Here is a 19,805-nt window from a genome sequence, read left to right as displayed (position 1 = left end):
TAGTAAGTGTTTAGTAGAATTAGTAAGAAAATTAATATAACTAGTTGAACTAGTTTATTTTTAGTAAAAACTAGTTTATTTTTTTAGTAAGTAAATTAATAAACTAGTTGAACTACTTTAGTTGTAGTTGAACTAGTTTAGTAAGTAAATTAATAAACTAGTTGAACTAGTTGAATTAATAGAACTAATGTATTTTTAGTAAGATAATTAATATAACTAGTTGAACTACTTTATTTTTAGAAAGAACTAGTTTTTTCTATTTATAGTAAGTTTATATTTAGTAAGAACTAGTTGAATTAATAAAACTAGTTGAACATGTCATATTTGCTCAAATAGGATATGTGGTTGCCCAAGTGGCCCTTCATGTTCAGTTTACACCTCCGAGTGGCCTATGTTTTGCCGGAGTGTTGATTAATTTCCGTTCCGGCAAATTTCAGGCGCTCAATAGGTCCTTTTTTAGCAAAGGTCATGCCGGATTTTTCCGTGAATTCTGGCATGACTTGTGCTAGAATATGTAGGAAATATCGAGTGACCTGGATTTTTTCAAAAGATAATGATCTAATTTAGGTTTTTTAGTACATATATTTAATTGTACAAGTTTAATCTTTGAATTATGAACGTAGGAAATGTCATACTCGGACGGCGACAGTCTCCCGGGGGAGTGCAGCTGGTGCCACGACGATCGAGGTATGTGCGACATGTTCGTTGAGCTGGACGAAGATCGGTGCTTCAGCATTACGGTCGAGGAGACCTTCGATGTTGAAATGGTACGCAACAACGACAAGTGTTTTTTTCGTAATTAAGCATGACTTCAACTATTTCAACGTCTAATTTTCATCATTTACAATTCGACTAGCTTATCCCATGCCATGCAAGACGCTATGTCTTGGAGAGGATGGCTTTTGAAGACCATGAAAATTTTCAAACAAAGAAAATACACCTAAGGACCCATCATGATAACGATTTTGAAGTAAATCTGTACAATTCTCAGAGCGTAACCCATTTTGGTTGCCAAAATTGGGAAGCACTTTGCAAAATGTATGGTTTTTATGAGGGTATGATTGTCACCATGGATCTTGGTGATCCTGACATCGAGCAAGACAATATGGACATTTGGGTCCTTGTTGATACGCTTCTGATTCTACCGCAATGTGAGTTTCTCAAACATAGTTATTAACTAATTTATATTGTTTATTTCAAAATAGTTGACAGCTTATTTCCATTGACAGCTTTTTTTGAATCTTCAAAGAATGTGCAGAAGATGGTAGACAAAACCCACTACACTAATGGTTCCGAATTAACTTATAAGGAGAAAAGTCATCTGATTGCTTATTGTACTTATCTTGAGAATTACAGTACCTATTATCGAACTCCTCCAAATTATGGTGAATACGTGCCACTAGTGCACGTTTTGAACCACGATAACTTCTATGGAGATACCCTGGTAAGATTTTTTACTATTATGACATCCGTGCATCTTTTGCATACTTCTAAAACTAGTACATCATTGCTAACTATGAAGTTATTACTATGTTTTTCAACAGAAAATCCCGATGGATTGTGTGCCTCATCTGATGTATCAGAATGGCCGCCTTGCAGTTCTGAACATACAACCAGGTCAATCTAATGAGCTCACCTGTGCATATCAGATTTCTAAAACTGGTGAACACATGCTAATCAAAGAATGGAAAAAATGTTTGGACATTTGCAAGGAGGTTCTTGGAAGTAACATTAAGCGAAAGGCAAGAATTGGAGACAGGATAATCTCCATTCTCCATAATGGAGAGTCAGGGGCTATCTTGTTTTTTGCTATTTTACCTTATAGAATATAGTAGGTCCTAAGAGAATGTAGTAGGTCCTATGAGGTACAATATGTTTATTATATGATACAATGTGTTAGAGTTGATGATGAGGAGTACTTGTGATTACGACTAGTGACCAATTTGCTATGTGATGTCTCATTGATGAAAACAATGATCTTGAGGAGGTGTTATATGACAATGATGTATTATGATGATAAGTTGTTAATGATATGATGATGATGATGATGATGATATTTATTATATCATTGGATGAAAGAACCGCGGATTAGTTTCAAGTGGATGTCCATCCACTCGAAACTAGTCCACGGTTCTTTCACCCCGTGATGTAATAACTCATTATGATGTAAAAACAATTTCTAAATTCCTGTCATATGAAAACTTGTGTAAAGGTGTACGAATACAACATGAAATAAAAAAGAAATAAAATACGAAATAATAGTAGCAGCACGGGCAGGGAGAAGCGCTACTACTAATTATCAGTAGCGCTCCTCCGAGAAGTCGCTACTACTAAGTCGATTCAGCAGTAGCGTGGCCGGAGGCACGCTACTGCTATACGTTAGCTGTAGTGCCTTATCAGTGGCGCATCGCCCAGCGCTACTGATAGGCCTAAAACCCGCGCTGCTGCTAGGCTTTTCTCTAGTAGTGTCAGTGCAGTAGTTCATGAGCTGCTGAAGCATGCAGGGACGGACCGATACATCCATGATGCATGTTTCATTCCATCCAGCATCAAACGGGGTGAGCTGCTCCTCTTTGTCATTGGTGAGGTCGTACACGCACAGTGGCGGGGACAGGGGGACTAGCAGGGGCCCTGCCCCCACTAACAGCACTAGTTTAGGCCTAATATGCATGTAAACATATGATTTTTTGCTGTTAAAAGAATGTAATCTAGTGGGATGGCCTTGCCCAACAAGGATTAACAACACTATGGCCCCCCTCACTCATTTCTCCTGGCTCTGCCACTGTACACGCACATGCCTTGAGCTTCACCACGGATATAGTAGTAGATACAGTTTAGCGGATGGAATGGAGCTCCTCGCCTTGGACAGCATGGAGCTTGTCAGCAGCGACAAAAAGGCATCTGTTGTCACCAAGGAGCAGACCGTGATTACCAATGCACCTTGTCGGCTGGATCTCCATTCTTTCCACGTCCACGCCTTGAAGGCCTCCATGCCTATCTATCTTCTTTGGCCAAATTTGATGGGTACTTCTTCAGAGGGAGTGGTGCATTGTAGTGGGTTCTAATCTTGAAGTGATCCATATCCCGATGATGGAAAGGGACAAGACATGTATTATATAGTTTCCACAAAGTATAAAATGATTTTTTGTTGTCATATTGCTTGATATTTGACTGTGTACATTATGTCATCCTGCTTATTGCAATGCTCTATTTGTCATGAACTTGATACTTCGAGATGCATGCTGGATAACGGTCATGGGGTGAAGTATTAGTTGTAGATGCAGTTGGATAACGGTCTATGTATCACAGATGTAATGCCTATACGAGATTATACCATGAATGATCATAGTCATAAATATAAATATTGCAATTTAATCACTGCCAGAGTGTAATTTCTTGACCACACTACACTATTATGCTTATGAGAGATGTCACTAGTGAACCGATGGCCCATGGGTCTATTCTCTATTACTGAATTTTCATTAGAATTACTATTCTTTGTTGTACCATTTTATCTATCTATCAATTCCTACCATATTGTGCAATTTAATCTTGTAACTAGCAGAACAAGAAGCTTGACAACCTTAATGACGTGTTGGGGACAAGTTTGCTTGTGTTTTCTATGCGGGTGCGAGTGACTTTGTTTGCTGGAAGAACTCCTTCTGGTTTGATAAACCTTGGTTCTCTACCGAGGTAAATAATTATTGCTAGGCTATTTCACCTTTATACTTGGGCGTTACCCAACCACTCTTACGAGAAAGCATGGAGGTATTGAAAGGAGGTTGCCGATGAGGAGTGGTGCGTGGAGGGAAGTGATCTAACAGTGGCGTGAGGAGGAGAACTTTTAGCCCAGATACGAGGGGCGACAGGATCAGAGGGGCGCATGGAAGGAGGCAGAGTTGGGGTCGGAGGGAAGGCGGTCGGGGGAGATGATGGGGGTATAGTAGGGAAGGGGAACAAGGAGATATTGCATTTTGGTTTACGAGAAGAGGGGATGGTCACAGACACATATTAAAGTCATGTCTCATTGTTGATGGCTAGAGAGACAATTTCTCAGTAGTGATGTCTCACCAATTTCAGGTAATTTGTTGCAACTCCATAAAGGTGAGTGACAGTTAGCGATGTGCCACCCGAGAGTGGTTGCTCTTGTTGTTGCTGGTGAGTCACCTTAGGCCTTGTACAATGCAAGATCCTTGGAGGAGGTGCTTATTAAAATAACCAAGTTTTCCTCAAGACTGCTTATCTCTACAGGAGAGGTTCTTAATTCAGTGTCTATCCTCTACAAATAATAAGCACCCATGGTTAAAAAAGCTAGCTTATTTTTTTAAGCACCCCCAAGCACCTTGCAATGTACGAGGCCTTATGGCCCCTCTGTGCTGACTCAACACACCAATTTTCTATGAAAATCGAGGGTTGTCGCTGATAGTCCACACCCGTCAGTGATAAAATAAATTTTGTAAAGTATTTTATAATAGTGCAGCTTGCTTCTTGCTGGTTGAGCCGTTGGTAAGCCATTGCCGGGCTTTCTTGGCCTGATCTTCATGTCAACACTGTGCTTTGGCATCGATATGTTATGGTCAAATCTTGGTGGGATGGCGTTAGTTAGAAGATTTGAAAGGAAAGGAAAACACGTTTTTAGGGGCAAGGCGACACTGGTCGCAGTGATTGTGCAGTACATTAAGGATGAAGCAACTATTCGGGCCATACCTGGGGCTAAGCACGTGTGTAATATAATTTCGCGAGACTAGCTCAATGTCTTTGTTCTGCTGTTGCAGGTACTGTCTCTCAGACTCTTCTTCTTAAACATTGAAAATGCCAAAAAAATTGACTTGTTTCAAAATCTAATAATGCCTTGGTTTGGAGAGGGCCCGAGCACCCTGCTAGGGTGCCAGGTCACACGACTGTCACGTCTTGCCCCATGGTTGACCGAACAACGTCTCATAATTTCTTCGAAAACATAAATGTTCATATCATCAATTCGTGTGCAATGTTTCATTGAAAAAAAATGCATTATGTTGTGATTTGGGCAAAACAACTCAGTGCTCTAGAAAAACATTTTTAAGCACTAAATTAATTATTTCGCATAGGTCGCAAATTTTTACCTTTTTCATGTAAATTATCATACACCCAAATAAACATGAACAAAACGCATGGTTATTTCTCTGAAATGTAGAAAATTGTACGCCCAGGAGCCATCTTGCATTTCCGGTGTGTAAGTCACATCTCTTTCAAATGTTGCCAATATTTTTGGTCATTGGCTGGACGGTATTTCAAATGCATACAAAACGCTAATAAGAATGGGAGCGTATGCCTTACTATGGTCGCTTTGGCTATGTAGAAATGGTGTTGTTTTTAATGACAAAACTGTTTCTCCTTTGCAGATTATTTTCCGTTGTACGCACTCGCTTCGTACGTGGTGTACGCTACAACGAGCGGAGTACCAACCGCTATTCAAGGCGGTATGTACGCTGTTGGAGCAGGTGGCTACGGAGGTTTTTACCCAACATGGATGGCAGCATAATCTCCGGCTCGGTCCACCATCTCTTTTGACATAGGCATAGTGTCGGTCTATGGACTCTACTGTTGCCAAATTGTCGGTCTTTTATCTTTCTGTTAATCAGACTACTGGTGTTTGTCTGTGTGCATTCTAATTATGCAGAGGCCGGGTGATACTCTTAATGCTTTGTATCACTTTGATGCTACATTTTGAGATAATAAAAGCGCCCTTTATCAAAAAAAAAGTCACATCTCTTTCAGAATTATGGAGAGAGTTTGTAGCTAGCTCTAACGAGTAACACACATAGAACCCATCAACAGAGACATATGCGTCCACTGTTATTAATATCCATCGTGGCTCCTTCACTATATTAACACCCATGATTTCAGCATCCATGGTTTACTAAATCATCTTTTTATATATATAAATTATAGGATGCGTTGCGCAACTGAAATTTTCCATTTCCTATGATACGATGTTCGTATGTGTTAAACTGTTAACACTCTTTAACTTGTTGATGATGTCTGTCGACATATCGAGAGACAGAATGGTAGCATGATCGCACGTTAAGGTTAACTTACAAGTGGGATCTTCTGTTGCCATGCGTCATGCATGTGCTGCTATCGCGTATAACCTGTGTCGATTAGCTTACGCTCCGCAAATGCATGTTTGTATTATCTATGTGCATGTTCGTACCACTTTTGTAAAATCATTCTGACGAAGATTCCAAAACTCACTCCTGCTTGACCAAAGAAATATGAGCACGGGTGTAAACTCTAGCAAATGAACGAACTGATGCACTGTCATGTTTCATTTTCACAGAATCAATAAACATGAATTGGAAAGAATGACTTTAAACATGAAAGGGAAAAATCTCATATATTGATCTCTCAACTTAAGATATGCAAATTATAACAATCTTCAACTCAAATGAATCAACAAGATTCGAATTGACATAAATCACACAGAGAACCCAAAAATTCAACTCTAGAAATTCAGAACGCATAGCATAACCCATATCATTAAGCACACATTTGTCAACTTGAGAGATCAATCACGCACGACTCTGTAGTAACGCCTTGTAAATCTCCTGCCATTGCCGGTAACGCTGTTCCTGCCCTATCTGGGTCCATGTGATATCGGTGCAGTAGTTCATGAGCTTCTGAAGCATGGAGGGACGGACCGACTCATCCATGATGCACGTTTCATTCCATCCAGCATCAAACGGGGCGAGCCGCTCCTCCCTGTCATTGGTGAGGTCGTACACGCACATGTTAAGATGGCAACGGGGACGAAACCCATTGGGTTTTGCTTGCCCAAACCCATTCCCACGAGAAAATCGCAAACTAGTCACTGTCCTTATCAACGTGCGCGGGGTTAAATTTTTGCCCGTCCCCTAAATCCATCGGGTTTTCAAAACCCATGGGGAACCCGTCCCCACGAGCAGTCAATGAAAACAACAACATTTGGAAGAAAAACAGGAGCATATTACAGCAGCAGGCGATGGCTGGGGGACCTAGGTTTAGGTTTAGCTTTAGGTGTCGTGTTGTGCGGGAGAGAGAGTCCTAAAGAGCGAGCAACACTGCAGCGACCGAGTGAGGGGTTGGTTTGTACTCCAGGGCCTGGATGTTGTGGGGCTCGGCTCCTCAGGCACCGTGGCTTTGGACCACTTCAGTCAAGATGGATCGGTGCGTGCTAAATAATGTATTTTGACGGGTTTTGTCGGGTTTTGGGTTCAGATAGTACTCAAACGGGTTTAAACCCATAAAACATACCGGGTTTAATAATGTACCCACGAGCAGCCCCGCGGGATAGAAAGTCCCCTAATAGGGTAAAAACCCGCGGGGACACGGGTTTCGGGGCCATTGCCATCTTGACGCACATGCCTGGAGCTTCGCCAGACATAGTAGTAGATACAGTTGCGGCGGATGGAATGGAGCTCCTCGCCTTGGACAGCATGGAGCTTGTCAGCAGCGACGGACAGGCATCTGTTGTCACCGAGGAGCAGAGCGTGATTACCGATGCACCTCGTCGGCTGGATCTCCATTCTTTCCACGTCCACTTTGAAGACCTCCACGCCTTGGGCTGGCCATTGACGGGGGATGACGAGCAGGTTATCCCCCGGGGAACCCAGGAAGTAGCAGCAGGGATAGATGGAGTGCATCTCGTCAGGAAGGACGGCGAGGATGCTACTGATGAGACCATCAATGCCCTGCTGACGCAGGTCGATGCCCCAGATGTTGAGCCCCTTGTCCAGCAGGGTGTGCTCCACCACCACCAGCTCGAAGAGCTCGGCGTCGGGCTGGGCCGAGTACTCCGTGTCGCGCGACACACCGATCTCCAGGACCATGGTGGGTGAAATGCCATTGCCAATCTGGTGGAGATAGGCGGTGGTGTGCTGCAGCGTGTCAGGTATGGGCGCCATGAACGTGATGGCCGAAGCCGTGATAGGGTTGACGATGCACACGGCGTGCGGAGCGACCCTGCTTGCCATGACGAGGAGACCACCTGTGCTCGTCACGAAGTAGTGGTTCGGGAGGCATGGGAGCTGTCTGCGGACGGAGCGTCCCGTGGTGGTGTTGAGGATGAGGCGGCCGGCGGCGAGGGCGTCACCCCTCGCCGACTTCGATGACGAGGTCGTACGCGAGAGAGGACCAGCCGGCCATTGTAGCGCGTACGTCGTGGATGGCGAGTGATGTGTGGTTTGTGTCTACTGTCTAGCAGGGTTTTGAAATTCGGCCGTAAAAAATGGATTTCGGCCGAATTTCGGCCATCTCGGCCTAGGGCGAAATCTATTTTCCGCCGAAATTGGTCAAATTTGAGAAATTTTGGTCAAATTTTAATCAAATTTCAGTCAAAATTTGGTCAAATTTCGGCCGAAATTTTTAAAAACGACCGAAATTCGGCCATCTCGGCCTAGGGCGAGAAAAATCACAAACCGAAAATCAAAACGCTGCTGTCTAGTCGAGACTTTCTCTTGTTTATGCTTGAGGCTTTGCAGGTTGCAGCAATGAAATTAGGGGTGGATGATGCCATGGGGTGCCGTAGATGGAGTGCTTATTGTCACACCTAACCTGTGGTTAGTGTGCTCTAGAGCTGGCTGGTAGGCCAGCCAGCTGGCTAGGCAAGTGGCATGAGTAAGTGGTGTTAAAAGGGGTCGCCTGTGGCCGTGTGGTGTGTGTGTTGACCACCGCCCCCTCTTCCTTCACCGTCCCCATGCCCCATGCCAGATTCGATGTGCCCGTCTTCGTCGCACGCGGGTCTGGGCGACCACCACCCACCTCTCCATCCGGTGCCGCCACCGAGCGGATTCGTCGCCGTGGCGACCGTGTCTCCGCCAGGCTACCACACCAACGAGTACCACAAACCCCCCGAAGCACAATTTTCCCAAGTTCGACGGCATGGCGCAATACTTGTGGCTGGATCGTTGCCTTGCATACTTCGAGCTCTACAAGGTGGCCGCCCACCACTGGGTCGCCACCGCGGCGCTCTACATCGACGGCCAGGCCGCGCACTGGCTCCAAGCGTTTCGCCAGACGCATCGCAACATCACGTGGGACGTCTTCACATCGGCGATCCTGGAGGAGTTCGGCGCCGACGAGTTTGAGGTGGTGATGCACAAGCTGCTGCAACTACGCCAATTAGGCACCGTCGCCGAGTACCGCGCCGCGTTCGACGAACAGATGTACCACTTGCTCGCTCTCGATCCGTCGATCAACACCAAGTTCTTCGTGACGCAGTTCCTCCTCGGCCTGAAGGACGAGCTGCGTGCCCCGGTGCGACTCCAGGCACCCTAAAGTATCACGCGTGCCTCGGTGCTTGTGCGCGTCCAAGAGGAAGAACTGGGCACGACCTGCGCGTGCCCCCGCATCACACCCGCGGGTCGACCACCGCCAACAGCAGCCGCAGCGGCACTTCCACAGTGCGCCGTGGCTGAGCCGGTTCGCGTCCAAGGAGACGAGTACGCACGGGAGCGGCAGCTCCGCGATTTCCGTCGTGCGAACAACCTTTGTTTCAAGTGCGGGGATCGCTACTCCAGAGAGCATCGCTGCGCCCAGCCCGCGCAACTGCTCACTATCAACGTAGGCGATCATGGTGAGGCGCTCTCGGACGACACCATCCATGCCCTGCAGCTGCTCGACGACCCAGGCCCGGTGGCACAACCCCCTGCTCCAGCCGTGGACGCGCCAGAGTGTTGTCTCCTCTCGTCGCAGGCGCTCGACATCACGGATTCCACGACCACGATCAGGTTGCGCGCCCTCATCGGGAACCAGGTCATGCTCCTGCTGCTCGACTTGGGCAGTACCCACAGTTTCGTCAACAAGGCGTTTGTCGATCGCCTCGGCCTCGCCACGGAAGAGATGCCGCCGACAGAGGTGCGCGTTTGTCTGGTGCGCCATTAGTGTCAATCCCATCTATAGCCCTTTTTCTAGTAGTGTCACCTGCACGCGCATGGTGCCCGACCTCAAGTGGTGGATGCAGGGCCACACCTTCAAGACACCCATGCGCGAGCTAGAGATTGGAGCGTATCACTGCATTCTGGGGATGGACTGGCTCTCCCAAAACAGTCCGATGACGTGCCACTGGCAGGAAAAGTGGGTGAAGTTCTAGCACGACGGCAAAGAGATCACACTGCGCGGCGTTCCCACCAAGCCGGCCACCACGCTCACGGCCGTCGGGCCCGAGGGACTGCGCCAGATGATTGCCGGCAACGATGTCTGGGCCATGGCCATGGTGGACACCTGCGGCCCCGCATCACGACGGCTCGCAAATGTGCAAATCAAACCCCGCTCGTGGACCTGCTTGAGGAATTCGTCGACGTGTTCGCGGCACCGCATGGGCTCCCTCCTCATCGTTAGTACGACCACACCGTCGCGCTGGTGGAGGGCGCGATCCCCGCGAACACGCGCCCGCACCGTTACTCTCCGCTGCAGAAGGACGAGATCGAGCGCCAGGTCAAGGACATGCTAGACTCGGGCGTGATCACGCACAGCGTCAGTCCCTACACCGTGCCAGTGCTGCTCGTGAAGAAGAAGGACGACACCTAGCGATTCTGCGTTGACTATCGCCGGCTCAATGATGCCACCATTGAGAACAAGTTTCCTCTGCCTATCATCGACGAGCTCCTCAACGAATTGGCTGGCGCAGCGGTGTTCTCCAAGCTGGACTTGCGCGCTGGTTACCACCAGATCAGGATGCGCGAGGAGGACGAACCCAAGACGGCTTTCAAGATGCACCACGAGCACTTTCAGTTCAGAGTCATGCCATTCGGCCTCACGAATGCGCCGACCACATTTTAGTGCCTGATGAACACCGTTTTTGATAAGTATGTCCGCAAGTTCGTCATCATCTTTCTAGATGATATCCTTGTCTTCAGCGAGACCATGGAGGAGCACCTGGAGCATCTGTGCACCGTCTTCGAGCTGCTCCACGCGCACCAGCTCTACGTCAAGGAATCCAAGTGCATCTTCGCTGCTGACCACATCGACTACCTCGGCCACGTGATCTCGAAGGAGGGTGTGGCCACGGACAAGGAGAAGATGTAGGCAATGGAGCAGTGGCCGACGCCGACGAATGCCATGGAGCTGTGCTGCTTTCTCGGCCTCACGGGCTACTACAGAAATTTCGTGCCGCACTACGGCATCATCGCCGAAGCCGCTCACGCAGCTGCTCACCAAGAAGGGATTCTCCTGGACCGATCAGGCGCAGATAGCGTTCGATACACTCAAGCAAGCGATGGACACCACACCTATTCTGGCGCTGCCGGACTTCACGCGGCCGTTCACGATCGAGATAGACGCATGCGACATGGGCATGGGCGTGGTGCTTGCGCAGGACAGACACCCCATGGCATACTTCAGCAAGGCATTGGGCGTGCGCAATCAGAAGCTCTCCACCTATGAGCAGGAGTTCCTCGCCATGATGATGGCTGTTGACAAGTGGCTCCAGTACTTGCAGCACGGCCCCTTCGACATCATCACAGATCACAAGTCCCTCTGCAACCTCGGCGAACAGCACCTGGAGACAGAGCGCCAACGCAAGGCCATGGCAAAACTGGTGGGGATGCAATTTCGCTTCCAGTACAGAAGGGGACTGGACAACGGCACCGCCAGCGCACTCTCACGCATGGGCAAGCAGTTCGAGGTGGCCGCGCTCTCCGCATGCCAGCCAGCCTGGGTGCAGGAGGTGGCCAATTCCTACGTCACCGACGCCGACGCCCAAGAACGGCTACAACAACTGGCGGTGCATAGTCCGGACGATCAAGGCTACAAGCTCTACCGCGGCATCATCCGGCGCCAAGGTCGCCTCTGGATTGGGGCCAATTCGGCTATGCGCACCAAGCTCATTGCCACACTGCATTGCAGTGCGGTGGGCGGTCACTCCGGCTCCACCGCCACCTACCAGCGCATGCGCAAACACTTCAACTGGCGGGGCCTCAAGTGCGATTTCGCCAACTTCGCGCAACAGTGCACAGTGTGCCAGGAGGCCAAACACGAGCATGTCAAGCCGGCAGGTCTCCTGGCCCCGCTGTCCATTCCAGTAGCGCCCTGGGAGGGCCTGACCATGGACTTTGTCGAAGGCTTGCCGCGCTCGGAGGGGTGCAACACGATCAAGGTGGTCGTCGACCGCTTCACCAAATTCGCGCACTTCGTTCCCCTTCGCCATCCCTTCAACGCCCAACAGGTGGCGCGCGCATTCTGGGAGAATGTGGTGAAGCTGCACGGCATTCCTGCGTCCATCGTCTCCGACTGCGACAAAATTTTCACGAGCCACCTATGGCGCGAGCTGCGAGCTGGCACAGGCACCAAGCTGCTCTACTCGACGGCATATCACCCCCAGACAGATGGCCAGAGCGAGAGGGTGAACCAGTGCAAGGAAATGTACCTCTGTTGCGCGGTTCATGACTCGCCGCATAAATGGCGCAGGTGGCTACCGATGGCCGAGTTCTAGTACAATTTGACATTCCATGCATCGCTCAAGGGCACTCCCTTCAAGGCTCTCTATGGCAACGAAGCCAACCTCGGCGCAATGGCATCCTGGGCGGAGTCGGCGTCGGTCGACGAAGAGATGGACTGAGCGGCGCACACGGCGCACATTCGCGCCCAGTTGGAGCGAGCCCAACGCCGGTTCAAGAAAAATGCCAACCACAACCGCACAGAGCACCACTTCCAGGCAGGTGAACAGGTGCTGCTCAAGCTCCAGCCTTACGCTCAACGTTCGGTGGTCAACCGCCCTTGCTCCAATCTCGCCTTCAAGTACTTTGGCCCCTACAAGATCATCGAGAAGATCGGTGCGCTCGCGTACAAGCTCGACCTGCCGCCGGAGAGCCAAGTCCACCCTGTCTTCCATGTTTCGCAGCTGAAGCCATTCACCCCCGACTATACGCCAGTGTACGGCAAGCTGCCCAAGGTGCCGGACCTCTCCGTCGACACCCTCACACCTACGCGCATTCTGGACAGGCGCATGATGAAGCATGGCGATGCGCCGGTGGTGCAGCTCAAGGTGCAGTGGGGCATCGGCGACTCCACACCAACGACATGGGAAGACTACGACGTGCTCCGCCACCGTTTCCCGTCAGCACCGCTCTGGACGGAGGTAGAGGACGACAATGACACTGAAGAAGAAGAAGACGCGTCTTAAGGAGGGAGGGATGTCACACCTAACCTGTGGTTAGTGTGCTCTAGAGCTAGCTGGTGGGCCCAGCCAGCTGGCCAGCCAAGTGGCGTGCGTGAGTGGTGTTAAAAGGGGCCGCCTGTGGCCGTGTGGTGTGTGTGTTGACAACTCTCTGTACCCAATCCTTCCTCTACAATCCATTCCTCCTCCCTCCTCTCCAAGCCATTCCTCCCCTTCCCTCACTCGAGCTAGATCCCTTCTCCCTCTCTCGCTCCCTGGGGTGTTACAGTCATGTAGTGGTGTAGAGCCCAGAAATGGAGGGTGGCAAACTGTTGACAATGCTCATGTGCACGGCTGGCTGTCAAGTTTTAATGCGATACAATCTTATCGCGGCCATCAAATATGGTAGGAAATGCTCCCCACAGAAAATTTGGTAAGAAACGCAACGTTATTTAGGTTTGGGGAGCGGCAAAACATAAATCAAATTTATAGCTCCCGCCTGGCATTTACCTGTTTTTTTAGAAACGCCTGGCATTTACCTGGGGCCGAAACCACTCGCCCAGCAGAGCTCACAAGTCTATAGATATAGGCAAGCTAAGAAACTGTCGTGTCTCAAAAAAAAGATAAAAATATTGTTTTTTTGTGAGAAAACTAATAAAATACTCCCTCTGTCCCAAAATAAGTGGCTCCATTTTGAACTAATTTTAGGACAAAGCTCCCTCTGTCACAAGTCTAGAAGCCTCCACAAATTTTGGAAGCGGTTTATTTTTTAAGCTGGGGAGAGGCAGCTTATTTTTTAAGCCGCAAAAAAGAACTGGCCCTTATTTTGAGACAGAGAAAGTAGTTAAATAAACACTTTGAAATATTTCCTTTATTATCATATTTACTGGATTGCCATTCGCCATATGATGGAGTCTCCTTCAAATACACCACTTCCATGATCCATCACATGCATGAAATGCGCGAATTTGAGAAATTGCTTGCAGAAAATAAAATGATGATGAGTTGAAAAATTCACATTCATTAAAGACAAAATGCAATAATAGTGGCATACCCCAAGACAAAAATGAAATAATTTTGACACATGTGTATTGTGCGACTCCCCAAATAATAGTTTCTCTCTGACCTACAACATCTAACTTTGATGTTACTTTTTACATGAAATAGCACTTGCGAGATCATCATCTTTAGTGTTACAAGTTCTGTCTTGAGGAGAAGTATTTGGGTCTCCCAACCCCGGAAATACGTATGTCAAAGGCCAGATTTTAGAATGTTCAAACAAGTCACAAAACGGCTTATTGAGTGGGGGAGATGAGCACCTAGCTCAGCCCAATAGAGAGGTTCTAATTAGGTTGGTGGCTCAGGTCCTACCGACCTATATTATGGGCATGTTCAAACTACTATTTTTGGTATGTGATGATCTCACGAGAATGGTGAGAAATTTTTGTTCGCGCTTCCTAAAGGGAAAAAAGAAAGTTCACTGATGAAAAAGTTGTGATCGCCTTTTACAACCCAAAGATAGGGGTGGTGCAGGTTTTCACAACTTCCGTTTGTTCAATGAGGCTTTGTTAGCTCACCAAGCATGGAGATTATTATCTATACCAGAAATTTTGTGTACACAAGTTCTCAAGGCGAGATATTATCTAGAAGGAAAACTTGATGATACAGTATTTACCGGCAATGCGTCGTCCTCGCGGCGCCTTCCCATCATGTTGATCAAACACAACACGTGTACTTTCCTCTTTGCTGAACTGCTCGTCGAGGTGCTGCAAATTAGGCAATGGAATTCCAGAGATTCCTAATTCATCTTCAAGCTGCTAACGGTCGTGGCCACCAACAACAAGTTGAAACTGTTCAAAAATAATTTACACCTTGTCACTATGTTCTCAGACCTCTCCATTGGAGCCAATTAATTTTTTTCGAAAAGGAGGATGAGCCCCAGCCTCCGTATCGAGCGATGCATACAACAATTTTATTTAGGGTGTATTATTATCGGCACGGTGACCAAGACGCATAATTATAGAGGTGTTAGGAAAAAATTACCCTTGGCAAATTTGTTAGTTAGTGGCAAGTAAATCAATGAGTCCAGGAAAGTAAGAGATACATGCAATCGAGAGAGATACTTTCCTTCTTTTGACACAAGAAGAGATAGAGGAAATCAGGAGAGATACTTTCCACTTTCTGGAGGGATAAAAATGAAATTATGAGGATTTAGAAGCAATGCACCTTAGATTGTGGAATTTTATCAAAAAACAAATGCACCTTATATAAAGGAACGGAGGGAGTACATCAGTAAGTCTGAAGCCACCTTCTTGGCAACATCTGTCGCTACTCCTATCAACTTGACGAAGCTGAGGTGCACATGATCAGGGCCGCCTGCTTAGACCTCACACCAAACCCAACATCTAAAATTGGAGGCCTCAACCAAACCAGCAACGGCATGCCGAGGGCACAAACTGGTCCAGTGGACTCTCATCAGGCACAACATGCTCACAACATTTGGGTTTTGACAGTGGTGGAGAGACATTGTGTGCATTATGATTCCTCAAGGGTGATGCTCAATGGAACCCCTGGATCTCCTTTCATGCATAGGCGTGGACTCAGACAAGGGGACCCTTGTCCCCCTTGATCTTCATCGATCCATGTGATGGATCCCCTGCCAGCAGCTGCTTCAGAAGGCCATAGAGGCCAACATCTTGTTACCCATTCCCTCACATGTTTCCAGGCTAAGGACAAGCTTCTATGCTGATGATACCTTCCTGTTTGTGAACCCATGTTTTTTGACAAGTTTTGGGGAAATATCAGGGCTGAAAGTGAACCAAGCGAATAGTGTCATACCCAATTCAATGCCATAACTTGGATGTTCAGGGGCCGGTGCAAGGTTTTGGAGGGGTGGATGGTGTTTTCCCTTGCAATTACCCGGGGCTAGCACTCTCTATACGAAAGTTGAGAAGCATTGAGGTGCAACCTCTGCTTGACATGGAGCTACCAACACTACAATAGGAGGTTTTTTGTGATGGACCACTTGTGCCATGTAAAATCAATTTTCATCATTGAAAATGCTCTAGTGACGGTTTTCGGCCAACACCCCCACCGTCTCCGAATTGCCATCACAAAAATAATTTCTTGACGGTACCACTTTTTCTGTCATGTAAGATCGTGTCTTAGGTGATGACCGAATTTTACCCCAAATGCCCATTTTCAGTGAGGCCAGTTGAATGGCAGTCTAATAATAGGATAAGTCTTTAGTGATCTTGTCCTATTTTGCCGGTTGTGGCTTTCTGCTTTATGATTCTCTTTTTCTTATGTACCTGAGTTGAATTGCGTACTTTGCGACTTATTTGCTTAATAAAATGGTTGTGTGCATTGCGTGATGTAGAGGCCGGGTGTAATCCCCCTTTTCCAAAAAGAATGATGCATCTGTGTCCAGTGTAAGTGTGGGCCAAAGGGTGTGCCTGCACCTAGTTGGAAAATTCAAACATATAACACAATGTATTTATTCAACATCAGTTCACAAAATACATTCGCATACAAATCACATAAGCATAGAAAGAATACAAGTGGCATCATGCACAAGCTAGTCAATAATCAAGTGTAGAATGAACACAAGCTAGTTATCAGGTGTAGAAAGAACGCCAAGTTAAAGGGTAAAAATAGAGAAATAAATTGTTTTGCACAAGCCCACTGTAACTCTGTTGTGCTTGACTACTATTGGTGGTCGCAGAAGGGCTTCACCAATGAAGGGTCGATACTTGTGGGATCTTGTTGAATCCACAAGTTAAAGGAATGACTTCAATGTTAATGGTGTACATGAAGGAATGTTGGATGTAGGAAATTCCCTTCCAATTGTAGTTCTCTCTACCCATCGCTTAATAGAATAACTTGAAGTCAATTCTCATGCTATTGTGGCTTGTGCGTTTAGAAGGACTTATCCACATGAGTGTAGGGTAGTACCCTCATGTCACACTCTATTGCTTGTTGCATGCAAGTGTACTCACGAAGGTGGGTGAGCCTTTTCTTGCATCATGTTGCTCCTCCTGAATTTTTTATTAAAAATTTATGGAATTCAAAAATCCCAACATAACCAAGTAGTTAGGAATCATGGGAAAATACCATGTTCTAAGAAATAACCAGCACAGTGCATGTGCGTTGCTACGGAGATATTAATTAAAAAGGACAGACGTTAGGCCACCGACTTAGAAGATGATCAAAAATTGTTAGTATATATCTTGCACGATTCACGATAAAAAAGAACAAAAATACAGTAAGAGGGATGCGGTAGGTGTTGATGAATTTTATGTGTCTGTAGTAGGTCCTTCGAATGATTTATAGTGATACAATATTTTGAATTTGAAACATGGGAGAATGTGCATTACAATTTGCTCACTCTTCTATGGTATGATATAGAAGTTGGAAATTTTGTTGGGTGGAAAAACTAAAACCAAAATCATGATTTTGAGTTGGGAGTCGTATTTTTTGCAATTGTTATTTGTGTCTTCGACATGAGTGTTGGTTTAACATTAAAGTAGTAGTTTATTTGTTTGTGTGTGTTAGGTCCCACACCTAAAATGCAATTGTTTATACATCTATTGGAAGTTTGCTACTAGCACATGTGAAGAGAAAGAGGGCTGTATTTGTTTGTTGTGAAGGTTGTTGGCCCTGCATATGAACTCACCATCAACTCCAGCTTTTATAAGTAGGAAAGATTATAATGATGATACATTGGTGAGGATAGTTTTAAGATAATCCCTATTTATGAGCATCCGACTTAAGTCTAGAATCGTTGTTGGTTGCCATCCTTGTCGGTGTCAAAACTGGCGGATCTCGGGTAGGGGGTCCCAAACTGTGCGTCTAAGGAGGATGGTAACAGGAGGCAGGGGACACGATGTTTTACCCAGGTTCGGGCCGTCTTGATGGAGGTAAAACCCTACGTCCTGCTTGATTTATTCTTGATGATATGAGTATTACAAGAGTTGATCTACCACAAGATCGGAGAGGCTAAACCCTAAAAGCTAGCCTATGGTATGATTGTATGTTGTCCTATGGACTAAAACACTCCGGTTTATATAGACACCGGAGGGGATTAGGGTTACACAAGGTCGATTACAAAGGAGGAGATATCCATATCCGTACTGCCTAGCTTGCCTTCCACGCCAAGTAGAGTCCCATCCGGACACGAGACGAAGTCTTCAATCTTGTATCTTCATAGTCCAACAGTCCGGCCAAAGGATATAGTCCGGCTATCTGGAGACCCCCTAATCCATGACTCCCTCAGTAGCCCCTGAACCAGGCTTCAATGACGATGAGTCCGGCGCGTAGTGTTGTCTTCGGCATTGCAAGGCGGGTTCCTCCTCCAAATATACCACGGAAGAATTTGAATACAAGGATAGTGTCCGAGCCTGCAAAAATAAGTTCCACATACCACCATAGAGAGAATAATATTTCCACAAATCTAATCTGCTAACACATTTTGGCAACATGACATCATGCCATGGCCCGATAATTATTCGAACCGTCTTTTCTTAACCAGCCCCACACATAACGTGAGGCGGTTTCTTGACACGTCTTATCAAAGCAGAGATCACGTTCCCTTTATTACGGGATTCTCATCAATACATACGTGGGTAACCCAACCGCGCCTAGGACTCCTAGATTTTAGGCAAGTCCCAAACAACCATGAGGAGGATGCTTGATATTCACCCTCTTTATAAAGGGACAAGGCTTTTACTTTTTCCCTCCTGTGCTCAATCAAATCCTTCCCCCACCTTGAGTTCTAACACCCAAAGCCCAGGTCAGGTGCTTCGGACCTTCAATCATGTCCGGATCCAGCCTCCAGGGCCGGTGGATGCCCTCCTCTGTCATGGAAGAGGATATCAAGAAGTTGAGGGAGGCAAGATACCTGACCGCCGAAGTTTCGCATCGGCTGCCTGCCCGAGGGTAGGTCGTCCCTACTCCTGAACCCAATGAAGACGTTGTGTTCATCTCCCACTTCCTCCGAGGGCTAGGCCTCACTCTGGATCCCTTCGTTAGGGGTTTGATGTTCTATTACGGGCTAGATTTCCATGATCTAGCCCCGGATTCCTTTCTTCACATCTCGGCATTTATTGTCGTATGTGAGGCCTTCCTCCGCATTACCCCTCACTTCGGCCTGTGGCTCAAGACCTTCCATGTGACGCCGAAGACGGTCGAGGGGCAGCATGCAGCGTGCGTAGGTGCATTAATAAACAAGACCGCTGGAGCTCCATGGCCAAAGGGTTCCTTTCCAGAGGTGTCCGGATTATGGCAACAAGAGTGGTTTTACGTCATAGCTCCTAGAAGTGCCAAGTGGGTCGCTTCCCCCACCTTTCGCTCGGGCCCTCCACCACAACTGATGTCGTGGATCAGCAGGGGGCTGAGCTGGGGTCCAGCCAAGGATGTGCCCATACTGCAGAACCGCATCCGAGATCTCTTCGAGGGAGAGATTAGTTTGGTTATGGTAGTGCAAGTCATGCTGGTTCGTCGGGTCCAGCCTTGCAAACGCCGGCCCCTCCGCTTGTGGGAATTCAACCCAGAAGGACCGCGCGCTATTCAGAATTTCCTCGGCCTGACGCACGAGGAGATGTACAAGTCGTTCTTCGGACCCCAAATAGAGTGTCCGGACACCACCGAGGACGTGGGCCTGAGCAGCAACCGCACCGCGGCCCAAGTAAGTAAT

The sequence above is a fragment of the Triticum dicoccoides genome, chromosome 1A, assembly GCF_002162155.2.
Source record: "Triticum dicoccoides isolate Atlit2015 ecotype Zavitan chromosome 1A, WEW_v2.0, whole genome shotgun sequence".
Lineage (NCBI taxonomy): Eukaryota > Viridiplantae > Streptophyta > Magnoliopsida > Poales > Poaceae > Triticum > Triticum dicoccoides.
This window is presented reverse-complemented; position numbering follows the sequence as displayed.